Consider the following 14,159-nt stretch of genomic DNA (forward strand, 5'->3'; position numbering starts at 1 on the left):
ACATTTCCTTTTTTTCTGTTTTGTTTAACTTGGATGTTGTTGGGTTACCGGTAAAAATAATAAAAATTAGATTAATTTAAGAAAAGAAATCAAACTCAAGAATGTGGTCTCCCTCCAAATTCACAAATAATAAGATTTAACTCCAACACAAGCTAGAGATATGTGGAGTTATTTAATTTTTAAAATAGGCGGAATAGAATTTTTGGTTTTGGTACGCAGCAAAATCTGGTACTCTGTCGCTTGAGAATACTGAAGGATTAGTTGGCAGTCAGTGAAAGGGTATCAAATCTAAAGGAAAAAAAAGAATCTAACTCTAAAGAAAAATTGTTTTTACTGAAGGTAGTAGTAATATATATAAACAAGAAATAGAACTGTACATAAACACTTGTAATAAACTTGTAATTATTTCAATTATAATTGTTATTACTTATTTTTTAATTAATTAGTAATATTAAAAATCAACGCTCAGACAAAGACACCATGCCTTTGCTCAGACATATGCATACTCTCTCTCTCTCTCTCTCTACGCGATCTCTTTCTTTAAGCTTTCAATTCAAAAAATTCCTTTCAAATCCCTGCCTGTGATTTTTCCCGTTTCAGATTTCTAGGGTTTTGTTCTCTAACTACCTAATTGCTCAACTATTCAAGGAATTTGTTTCACTCAGATTTGTTTAAAACTATCAGTTGGGTTTAGTAGAGCTTCACAGCTTCGAGTATTTATGGTAAGTCTATTTTTTTTCTTTCTATTACCAAATTTTAGTAATTATTATTATTTTTTTTTAAAAAAAAAAAAAAAAAATTCTGATAGTTTAGTTAGTTAATTTAGTTGGGTTTCCTGTTCTTTACTTCTATTTTCTTGAATATAATGCTAGTTCTGTGTTATAAGCTAATGTCTCAGAGCAATTTCTTATTGCAATTCTTTGTTCGGATTCGGAGAACATTGGGGTATGAAATAAAGAAAAATGAGGGAAAGGAGTAAAAGATTTCTTAGAGAAATAGAATTTGGCGGAATAATATCATCAGCCTTCTCATTGAGCTTAAATAATAAAAGAGTTACAATTACAATCAAACTTTAATCTTATCAAGATAAAAGTGATAAGCTAACTATCTAAGGAAAACTATTTACAATAGAAGACTTAATAGACTAAAGAAATCTAATTAGACATAATTACAAGAGAAGAGATATAATACAAACAGATGATATTCTGTTTGAATTTAAAGACAGAAGAGAGGTTGAGAAGGAATAGAAGTCTTCTGATGCTGGATTGCTACTGAGACTGCGCTTGATCGCACTAGTACCTGCCATCGATCGAACTCGGCTGATAAGCTACTAAGACTGCGGTCAATAGTGCGCTCGATACTCTGAAGCCTGCGATCGATACTCTGAAGACTGCGATTGATTGCAATGTGTTGCTGGAACTTCATCTGTTGTGATATCAGTAGGATCATCAGCTAGCTTAACATGCCCCCTCAAGCAAAAAGGGGATGGAATCCCTTTGAGCTTGGATTTGAGAAAAAGAAAACGTGCTAAAGATAATCCTTTGGTAAAAACATTTGCAATTTGATCTGGCGTAGAGATAAAGGAGATTTTGATATCTTTGTTGAGAACTTTTTTCCTGACAAAGTGATAGTTAACTTCAATGTGCTTTGTTCTAGCATGGTAAACTGGATTGGCTACCAAAGATAGGGAACTAACATCGTCACACCAGACAACTGGAGCAATGGGTAGAGAGATGTGAATTTCATGAAAGAGCATTCTTAACCAATATAGTTCAGTTGTAGCAATAGCTAGAGAGTGATACTCAGCCTCAGTGCTCGATCTAAAGACCACTGGTTGTTTCTTGGTACTCCAAGATACCAAGCAATCACCAAGAAACACAGCAAAACTAGAGGTGGATCTTCTATCATCAAGGCATCCTACCCAATCGGAGTCACAGAAAGCATTCAGTTGGAGATTAGTCTTGGAGTAAAATAGGCCATGATCAGATGAGCTCTTAAGAAACCGTAAGACTCTCTTGATTCCGGACCATTGAGTGGCCGTGGGGTGGTGCATGTGTTGGCATAGCTGGTTCACTGAGAAAGCTACATCAGGTCTTGTCAATGTACAATATTGCAGGGCTCCTACTACACTTCTGTATTCAGAGGGATCGAGTAATTCTTCACCATCTAATCTGGAAAGTTGGGAACCAGAGGAACAATGAGACTTTGCAGGCTTTGCTCCTGTCATGTGAGTTCTGTTGAGAAGCTCAAAAATGTATTTGGATTGGCAGAGATGAATACCTGCAGGGCATCAAGTGACCTGAATGCCAAGAAAGAAGCTTAGTGGCCCTAAGTCCTTTACAGGAAATTCTTGCTACATGAGTTGTACTATAGATGTAATCATATCAGAGTGTGTCCCTGTAATGATTATGTCATCTACATAGATTAGCATAAATATTTGAACACTGCCAGATATAAAAATGAATAAAGAGTTATCCACAAGAGATGCAGTGAAACCAATATCCAATAGATAAGTAGAAAGTCTTTTGAACCAAGCTCATGGGGCTTGTTTAAGACCATAAATAGCTTTCTGCAGTCTGCACACTGAGTGAGGATGGTTTTTGTCAACAAAACCCTTTGGCTGTTCCAGGTAAACTTCCTCTGATAATGAACCATGAAGAAAAGCATTAGAGATGTCTAACTGCTTAATCATCCAGTTGAAGTATACTGCTAGTGCTAGAATAACCCGAATAGTGGATGGCTTAATAACGGGACTGAATATGTCAGTATAATCCACCCCAGAGGTTTGTTCAAATCCCTTAGCAACTAGTTTGGCCTTAAATCGGTCTACTGCACCATCTGACTTTCTCTTAATCTTGTACACCCACTTGTTATGAATCATATGTTGGTGTGAAGGCCTAGGACAAAGAGTCCATGTTTTGTTGGAGAGAAGGGCCTCAAATTCCAGAAACGTAGCAGCCTGCCATCGTGGGTCAGGAGCAGCTTTACTATAGCATGAAGGCCCAGTTTCAGGTAGAAAAGTATGATAGCCTAGAAGGGGATACCTAGAGTGAAACATTTTGAAATCTGAGAAGTTTTTGGGTTTTTGACTTCCTGTTTTGGACCTAGTGGTCATGGGGTGAGATGGGAGAGGAGAGGGTGTCTCAGTTATGGGTTGAGCAATGGGTTCAGTAGTAGGTTGGGAAAGATGATCTATAGTTAAGGAGGATGCTGCAGTAGATGAAGTAATGTTTGGTTGAGTAATAGGTTCAGGGATAGGTTGGGGAAGATTGTCTATATTTAAGGAGGGTGCTGCAGTAGATGCAGTAGTGTTTGTGCTTAACAGTTGAGTTTTAGATCTTGTAGTCATGGGATGGGATGGCATTGATGCAGTAGGCAAAGTAGTATTTGGATCTGCAGTATGGGAACAATTTGCAGTAGATGACTGCTGAATTGTATGAGGCAGGGTTGGCGGTACTGCAGTATGTGAATAATTTGATGATTCATTAGTAAAAGAAGAAATAGTTGGCAAGGGGAAAGGAGAATCACCTGTGGAGTGTAACTTAGATGGAAAGTGTGATGTAGCAAGATCCTTGGCTGGAAAAGAAGTCTCATCAAACACAACATATCTTGAAAGATAGGCCTTATGGGTTACCGGATCAAGACATTTGTAACCTGCAAAGTTATAACATAAAAAGATACAAGGTTTAGACCTATAATCTAGTTTTTGAGCATTGTAAGGCCGCAAGAGAGGATAGCACAAGCATCCAAAAACTCTAAGTTTTTGGTAGTCAGAGGCTTTGGTGTAAAGATTAGAGTATGGAGACATGTTTTGAAGAACAGGTGTAGGCAATCTGTTTATGATGTATACAGCAGTGAGGAAAGAATCTACCCAATACCTATTGGAGAGATGAGAGTGAGCTAACAATGTTAATCCAGTTTCAAGGATATGTCTTAGTTTTCTTTCTGCAAGGCCATTTTGAGGAGAAGTGTATGGACAGCTTTTTCTATGGACAATGCCATTGGTTTTGAGAAAAGATTGGAATTGAAGAGAGGTATATTCACCTCCTCCATCAGATTGGAGTTCTTTAATTGTTGTGGAGAATTGGTTTTCCACAAGCATTTTGAATTTAAGAAAAGTTTCACAGGTTTCAGACTTGGTGTGTAAGGGATAAATCCATGTAAACCTTGAGTAATCATCTATAAAGACAATGTAGTATTTATAACCAGTGATTGACATTACTGGAGAAGTCCATATATCAGTATGAATGAGTTGTAAAGGGGATAAAGATACACGGTTAGAAGCAGAGAAAGGTCGTTTCTTACTTTTGCCCAATTGACATGACTTACAAAGGATACTTTTATTGATATTTGAAACTGAAACTGAATTTGAAAATAAAACAGGGAGATTATTATCTCTAACAATTCGAGTGACTACGTCATTAGCAGGATGGCCTAACCTAAAGTGCCATACTAAAGAAGAGGTTCTTATTGCTAACAAAGCTATAAAAGACTTGCTGCCCTTGTGAGACTTCTTGCCTAACCGTAGAGGATACATGCCATTCTCACTCTTGCCTTCCAGGAGGATTGTTTTGGTCTGAAAATCAATGATATAGAAATTAGAGGATGTTAGAATAAAGAAACAATCATTATCATGACAAAATCTTTGAATGGAAACAAGGTTTGCAGCAGATTGTGGACAATGCAAGACATTATTAAGTTTAAAAGTAGAGGTAGAAGATTGAAGAGTTGTAGAACCATAATTGGCTATAGCAAGAGCTGTTCCATTCCCCACAGCAACAGTTTCATTGTCTTGGAATGGTTGCTGGATGTTAAGGTTCTCTAAGTCTTAAGTGATGTGCACATTGGTTGCACTGTTTGCATACCACTGAGGATCTTCATAGGTAGTGTTGGATTGGGCCACCATTGCAGCAAGTTGATGAGGTGGATGTCTCCCTTGGAAGGAATAGTCCATCCTATGGTAGCAATCCAAGGCTGGGTGGTTTACCTTCCCACATATTTGGCATGAAACTCGAGGAGCAGAATTGAGAGATGTCTGGCCTGAGTTTGGTAGTGGTAGTAGCCTAGTAGAGGTATTGTACCTTGGAGCAGGAGAAGTATTGTACCTTGATGCTGCATTGTAATTGTTGTTGTTGAAGAACCTGGCAACAGGAGGAGAAGGTCTAGGGCTGAAATTTCCAGCAACAGGAGAAGGTGATCTAGGGCTGAAGTTTCTTGCTGGAAACTTGGCAGGGTATTGTCCACGGCCTCTGAAGGATTTTTGTCCTCGTTTTTGAGTAAACAAGGCAAAGGTTGAGGTGTCTGCTGATGATGCTAGCTGCTGATTCAATAGTGTTTCATGATTGACAAACTCCTCTTGAAAATCATCCAGTGAGAGTTGTTTCTCTCTAGTTAGAATAGAGATAGTAGTAACAAAAGTGTTAAAGGAAGGATTGAGGCCATTGAGGAGAAAAGAAATCAGGTCCTCATCGAGAACAGGTTTCCCTACTGCAGCTAATTGATCAGACCATAACTTAGCTGATTGAATATATTCTGAACAGGTCAAGGAGCCTTGATGGAGACTCAGCAATTGTCTTTCGAGTTTGGCAATTCAAGACCTAGAATCATTAGCAAACTTTGTTGCTAAAGTGGACCAGACTTGTTCGGAAGTATTAAGTCCATAAACTGTGGACAGAACCTTCTCAGAGAGTCTCAGAATGATCTAACTGAGGATACATTGATCCTCTTTTGTTCCAGATGGTAAATTCTGGATTAAGAGTTTCCAAACCTTTGTCATCTGTGATCAGTTTGGGAGGGCATGGTTCAGATCCATCAACTATGCCTAATAGATCATGGGTGCGCAGGATGGGAAGAAATTGTGTGGTCCAACCCAGGTAGTTTGGACCTTCAAGCTTTCCATTGAATTGGGAAAGTGTAGGTGGATAGAAGGTTGATCGAGAAGAAGATGCCATTAAAAGACAAGTTGGTGTATAGTAAAGGGAAGAAGAGAAAGAAATTTAGGGCGTGTGCCTACAATGGCTCTGATACCATAAAAGATTTCTTAGAGAAATAGAATTTGGCGAAATAATATCATCAGCCTTCTCATTGAGCTTAAATAATGAAAGAGTTACAATTACAATCAAACTTTAATCTTATCAAGATAAGAGTGATAAGATAACTATCTAAGGAAAACTATTTACAATAGAAGACTTAATAGACTAAAGAAATCTAATTAGACATAATTACAAGAGAAGAGATATAATACAAACATATGATATTCTGTTTGAATTTAAAGACAAAAGAGAGGTTGAGAAGGAATAGAAGTCTTCTAATGCTGGATCGCTACTGAGACTGCGCTCGATCGCACTAGTACCTGCGATCGATCGCACTCGGATGATAAGCTACTGAGATTGCGATCAATAGTGCGCTCGATACTCTGAAGCCTGCGATCGATCGCACTCGGATGCTCTCAGATGATAAGCTACTGAGACTGCGATCAATCGTGCGCTCGATACTCTGAAGACTGCGATTGATCGCAATGTGTTGCTGGAACTTCATCTGTTGTGATATCAATAGGATCATCAGCTAGCTTAACAAGGAGAAGATGAATTCGTAAGAAAGGATGAGATATTATTGCAAGTTAGGTTGCACTCATTTATTGAAGAGTGCCTAGACATAAAAGACAAAAATTACATAAGCTCTTACTACGCGCAATTCTTCTTTTTTTTTTTTTTTTTTGACAAGGTAACTTTCGCTTTATGAAGTATAGAGATTTCCACTCAATTGAGTTACTACAAGAAGACATTTACACACACATTTTAACTCCTTACGTCTAAATTAGGGTCATTTAGCTTTTTTTAAATGATTTGATTGTACATACTTCATTATATAGAGGCCTAATGAGAAGAGCTAAGCAATGTGGGACAAAACCCGACCACTTATATAAAAACAAAGGAAGAAGGACTTCTTGTAGTTTAACAGAGCCAACCCTTTGAAATTATTTTACAATAATATTGTACTTGAAATGGATTGATCCCATGAGTTGATTACTTAAAATGGGTTGATTACTTAATATTGTTATAAAGATAAAAAGTACTGCCATTTTGGTCGAGGGCATTACGCATTTTGTCCTCCATCTGTTCTATGACTTCACCAACAATGACGTCAATTAGCAAATTATACAACAACTTACGGATACATATCTCAATTTTTTTTTTTTTTCTTGAAAGGTATACATATCTCAATTACCTTTAACTCCATCACCATAGATATGAGTAATCGTAGAAATCTCTATTGTGATTAGTGTCATGTAGTAGACTTTTTTATACTAACAGGCCTTAAGCCTAAGCTCCAGGCAGGAGGGGCCCAATATTTGGGTTGCTAAGTCCAATGAGATATTCATATCTCAACAAATAACAATACTCAATGTTGGGTTTACATTTAGGTAAAATGTAAAATCAATCTGTAATTAGCTCAATTAAATATCAAAATAAATTCAAAGGTTTCTAAGGTATGTTAAAAAAGTAATTTAATTTCTTCAACCAAATTTCTTATACTAATTTAACAGATTTTGATAATGTGATATTTAAAGCGAATAAAATTATGACACGTGTCCTATTTAAGTAAGTTTAACACTAACAAATTAAATTTGTTAAATTAGTGGACGAAATTTGAGTGTAAAAATTAAATTGTTTATTTAGTATACCTCAGAAATCTTTGAATTTATTTTAATACTATAAGGAGCTAATTATAAATCAAGTAAATCACATTTTTCCTTTAGTTTTAATATTTTCATTTTTTATGTTACTTTTTACTTAACTACTTAGATATATATTGCAATTTCGAGGTTTTATCTATGAGCATAATATTCTTGCCTGGTCGGATGGACCAATGGGGCACCACTCCGGTGTGCAAAACAAGCTAAGAAAAAGATTACTGGAGTGATGTCAGCGAGAGCCGAGTCAACATATATATATATATATATATATTGGCTAATTTATGTACGTCATGCATTTTCAAGAGTAACTTATATTGTTTAGTTGATTTATTTTGGATTAGTTGTTTCAAGGGAATAGTTAAGATTTATTGTTATTAGGCTATCCAAAATAACATAGATTTGGGGGGCTTTTCGGGCATCTTTTTTTTTTTTTTTTTAATTGAATAAGAAAAAGAGTTCCAAGTGAGGATCTTTTTTACTCATGATCCGAAAGGAAGAAATAGTGGGTGATCCTAAAATTGAAAAATGGGTGAGCTCTCCAACAACAGATCCAACGTAAAGTAAAATAGTGCATAAATAATTACAAAAGGTAAGAAATTGGTGAAACGAGTGACCCGGTCCTCTCAAGGGACTGCACAAAGCTGTTACAGAACCAAAAATGGCCTAGATTAAGACCACTTAGAACCATCAACAACCATCTAAAGGAATTATGGGACTCACTATTCGAACTCCTTAAAAGAAAAGAGTCATGAGGCTCATGACTACATCCTAAATTATTTGGGATAGATGTCTTACAACTCATCTTTTAAACTATCAAAAGTTTTATGGTAGTAGGACAACCTAATAACATATCTTCCTGCAAAGGGCACATGGGAAAGTAAGAGTTAAAAATGACTTAAAATGAAGCTTGAATCTAAATCAAAGTGTGGATTTCAATTGTCTCATCCATTGAATTTCACCTATTATTATGGATGAAAGACGGTACAATAGAGCACATCCATCGAAGCAAAATAAAAATAGAGCACATCCATCAGGTCCTTTTTTTTTTTTTCTTTTTTTTAATCCTCTATTATCTTATATATATATATATATATATATATATGATAAGTGCTAAAATATTCATATTTTCAGCCCTTAACTTGCATGTTTTAATCCTTTAGCTTTAGTTAATTAGGCCATTTTAATTCCTTTTTGTGTTTTTCATGCTTTTATAGGCTTTTGGAAGAAAATGAAGTAAAACTAGGTGATTTGGGATCAAAAAGAGAAGAGTAAGAAAAATTGGAACTCCCTGACACTGCGATCAATCGCAGGGTACCTGTGATCGAGCGCAGTACCCGAGAGGACATAGCACAAAGCAGGCCAGGAGCGATCGAGCGCATGCCAAAAGAAGTATCGATCACAGACATGTGATCGAGCACACACGGGTTGCGATCGATCGCACCCGTGCGCAGAAGACACCCCAAGTGGCGGCTAGAATGTCCCTATTTCCATATTAGGGTTTTCCAACTTCCAATTGTAATAGGATTACAACCCTACGAAATCCCTAGGGTTTACTACTTTTCCAAGGACTTCTAAAGCCTATAAATAGATTCTTAAGCCTTTAGAATAGAGAGGCTTGGAGAAGGAGAAGAATAGGAGCTCTTCAAGTTCAAGTCTCGGGTTTATTCTTTTCTTTTCTTTTCTTTATTTTATGAAAATGTTTAACATCAACTCTATGTGTAACTAATTACTTAGTAGGGCTAGATTGAAGCCCTAGTTGTGTTTTGTTAATATTCAATATTGGCGCCCTTGTGATGATCTTGTTGTGCTATCTAACTTGATTAATACCTGCTTGTATAAATTCCTCATATGTCTGTGCCTGATCAACATATGCATGTGGTATGGACTAGTTAGTTAAATCAATTTGGATGGCCGAGTCCTGGGTTTAACATACGTAACAAAAGTAATCCACACCAGGTTCTTGGGTTAATCAACATGGGGAACCGGGAGTATATGCCATGCCCTAGGCCTCATGTGTTTGTCGATTTCCATAGAACATGTGCCTTCCTAAGGAACAACTTAGTATAAATCATGCTAAATCCCTTAGGAATGAAAAGAGTTAGAGTATACGTCATGCTTAACTTGTTGCTTAGGAAAATCTATAGCCTTTGGAGTATACGCCATGCTCTAAGGTTGACAAACATTAGATATGTATAACTTGATCAAAGCATTGGCATATTATTATATTAGCTAAATATAATTAGTGGTGGATGTCAAAGCCCTACCTTTTTATTATATTTAACTCAATCAATCTTTATTTTACTTAAGGGATTTATTTTGAAACGGAAATTCTGCAATCCTCATGGGAATGATCCTGTACTTGCATCGTATACTACCATGTTGACCTTATGCACTTGCAGGTAAAACGTGCAATTATTTACCTATTAATTTAGGTAGATAATTTGCACATCAAGTTTTTGGCGTCGTTGCCGGGGATTGCGGCGAATTTTTTTAAAATTTATTTTCCTTTAGTTTTGTTATTTTAATTTTCAATTTTTAATTTAGTGTTAGCAACAAAAAAAAAAATCAAATTAAAAAGATTTTTCGTTTCCCCTAATTTTCTTGTTTTTTGTTTCAGGTTGCGGATTGGCATTCTGTGATTGCGATCAATCGTCAGTCGATCGAGCGCAATTCCAGGGAGCTTCCGGACCAGGCAGTACTGAAGTTGCCTAACTAAAGAAGTAATCAAGTTCATGCAAAGTCGTCGATCTCAAGCCTCAACCGTTTTTCCACTCGATCCTAAAATTGAGCGGACAATTCGACAACGACCTAGAGACAAAGAAAAAGAAGAAGGAGAAATTGAGATGGAAGATTTGCAAGAGAATCCAATTGGGCTAAGACCATTAGAGGCCAATCCACCACAGGTGAGGAGACCAATGAAGCAGGCATACGTCCCAGCAAACCTCCATCAACCTTCATGCATAGCATATCAACCGGAAGTGGATAGCAGCTATTATATCTCTCCCCAAATCCTCAATGCATTGACCCACTTCAGAGACATAGCTATTGAGGATCCCAACTTGCATCTTAAGGAATTCTTTGACTTATGCAAGTTGCAACATGTCCAAGGCCTAACTCCAGAGAGACTTAGGTTAGTCCTCTTTCCTTTTTCCTTGAAAGATAAAGCTAAACTATGGTGCAATTCCTTGCCTGCAGAATCTATCCATACTTAGGAAGAGTTGACCACTAAGTTTCTAAAGAGGTTTTTCCCAGCCCAGAAGACAAAACAACTAAAAAGGGAACTTCAAATGTTCCAACAACGAGACGGAGATTTGTTCTTTGAGGCCTGAGATCACTTCAATTCCTTACTTGTAAAGTGTCCACATCACAACATCCCTCAAAATGAGCAGGTACAAATTTTCTATGAAGGATTAGATGATACTAACAAAGGGATGGTTGATTCAGCTTGCGAAGGAACACTTATGGAAAAGAGTAGTGAGGAAGTTGTGGAACTTTTTGAGACATTAAGTGAGCATTCACAGCAATTCTGTTCAAGTGGAAGGAGAGGAATCAAAAGCAAGGGCATGTATGAAGTAAATCTCAGTGGGGGATCAACCAGTCAGTTGGCTGCTGTAGAAAAGAAGTTGGACATGATTCTCAAGGCCATGACTGCTCAGAAAGTTTCACCTCTGCAATAGGACACACAAATCCAGGTATGTGTTATTTGTTCTCATCTAGATCACACCACTGAGAAGTGTCCTTTATCTTCTTTTGCAGAACAAGAAGAGGTGAATTTTGTGGGACAAAACAATTATCCCCACAAGAACAACCCATACTCCAACACTTACAATTCCAAATTTCTCCTTGAGCAATAATCAAGGATAGTAGAAAGGGCCCCAACAAGCATGCCAACCAACTCAAGAGCCAAAGATGAACCAACTGGAGAATATGATACATAACCTGGTGACCTTACAACAACAATTCATGGTTGATCAAAAACATGTCAATACAAAGACTAAGCAAGCCATACAAAAACTGGAAGTACAAATGGGTCAGATGGCAAAGGAGCTGAGTAAGAGGAAGCAGGGAGAATTTCCAGCACAAACAATACCTAACCCAGGGAATCACCAGCAACTGAAGGCAGTCACAGTTCTAAGAGGTCCTGCTCCTACAAAGGCACTTGAGCCAAATTCTGAAGAGCTCAAGTACAGCTCTTCACACTAGGAGCCTTATAGTCACAAGTAGACGCGTTTGAGCAGGCAAGAACCTTAAGCGCATCGACTCACAACAGTGGTACTGAAGCCATAAAAAGGGCAAAAACATTTTCTCTCTTGTCTTTTTCATCTTACTTTCTTTACTTCGCATATGTCTCGATTATCCTTTATGTTTTGTTTTTGACCTTTGCTTTACTTTTCTTTTGTTTGATTTTTCAAAAAAAAAAAAAAAAAAAAAAAAAATTGACATTTTGTTACTATGATCGATCGCAGGGTACCTGCGATCGAGCGCAATAACCGAAAGGTGGGTCAACACTTTTTGTTAGTGCGATCGAGTGCACTCGGACAGCAGGGCAAGTAACCTATTTTAGGTCACTTTCCCTTGGCCCACATATCATTATTCCGGCGCCGTACAGGTTCTCCCCAATCTCCCCACCTCCGGCACTCTTAATCCTCCCTTTTTACACCTACTTTTCACAAATCCCACCACACAACCACCACATAAGTCACCCTCCGGCCACCATACCACCACTTTTCCACCATATTACCCAAAAATCCCTTCACCATTCCCATCTACACACCATCTCCAAACACTCACCCAACCACCAATTTTTTTTTCTTATTTTTCTTGTAATTGTGGGTGTTCATCCACCCAAATTGCCTCTGTGTTGGAATTTTTGTGTATTTGCAGGGAGTTTTGGGCATCCTAGGCCGTAGTTGTCTTTGTGGTCATCAGAAGTGCGCACCACCTATTCGACAAAAGTCCCCAACCAAGTTCAAAATTCCTAGAACAAGTGCTTCATCTTCCAGAGGGTCCGGTGCTCACGCCATTTCTCTCCCACCCACTTTTCAGGAGCGGGAGCTGCTGTTTGAAACCACCTTTACCATAAAAGAAGACTTTCAAAACAATGAGGCAACTCAATGGGCGGTCGCCGAATTTAGGTGAAGGGGACTCAAGAAGCTCTTCAAACCGGTCACCTCCACCGCATACCGAAAGCTGGTCATTGAATATTATGCCAAGCTTTCTCATGACTATGACAATCCGGCTGCTCTCTCCTCAAAAGTACAAGGCCAAATTGTTCATGTGACAAGGGCCGACATAGCCTCCGCCTTGTAGTGCAATGATGAGCATCCTCCCGAAGCTGCAAATCTTGCCGAGCAACCGGCCCGATATTATGTGGCGAAAATCATTGAGGATATGTGTCAAGGGCACTATGCGGATGCCCACCATAATGCCGGTAGTCGGTCCAAGTTACCGCGAAGGTTGTGGTTTGTGGACTCGGTACTTCACCGAAATGCCTTCCCCTTGGGACACAAAACTCAAAGGCGTGATCAATTTCGACAGACCCTCTACGCCTTCGACAAGGATGCCTGGTACTCCATTCCCGACATCATTTGGAACCAAATCCATAAATTTTGGAATGGAGTGCATGTTGGGGGAGCAGAGTCCACTCATTCATGGGGGTTGCCTTTCCCCTACTTGATCACATACATTCTCCGAAAAAAGGGCATCAAGGGTACTACAGCTGATGAACTAGTCATGACCATTCCCATATTTGGCATTCACCGATGGAACAAGAGCTGCTCCCATATGCCCCAGGCACCTCCAGAAGCTGGGGAAGAGGCGGATGAGGCCGAGCCAATGGCCGAAGATGAACCAGTAGCTGAGCCGGTAACAGAAGATGATGAAAAGGCCTCACTTGACGTTCGAGCCATCCAATACCGATCCCTTTGTGAGCAAATGGAAGGCCTTCGGAGAGAGCTTGCTGATCAAAGAAGGGAGGCTCAGGAAGATAAGGTACATATGGATCAACACTTAACTGCCATGGAAGAAATGATGCGGTCCATCCTAAGCCGACTGCCACCTCCACCATCTGGAGCATCTACTTCTGGACCACACTGAAAGGGGACCACAGTCTGGCTGAAGACGTTAAACTTAGCGCTCATGGGAGGCACCCCATAGCATATCCTTTGGTTTTGTTGTTTGTTTTATTTTGTTTTATTTATATTTTGTTTTTGTTTTCCTTTGTGTTTTATTTTACTTTGGTGTTTTAGTGTGTCAAGTCTTTTGTTATGTTTTTTACATTCTGATACTGCGATCGATCGCAACTTGCGTGCGATTGAGCGCAGCCTTCCATTGTCAATTCATCGCATTCTGTTAGTGCGATCGAACGCACCAGGTGTGCGATCGAGCTCACTTGGGCAGTAGCTATCTTTTTATTTTGTTTCTTTTTACTTGTTTGAGTTTTCTTATTTTGCAAGGACAAGTG

This window comes from Corylus avellana, chromosome ca1, assembly GCF_901000735.1.
Source record: "Corylus avellana chromosome ca1, CavTom2PMs-1.0".
NCBI lineage: Eukaryota > Viridiplantae > Streptophyta > Magnoliopsida > Fagales > Betulaceae > Corylus > Corylus avellana.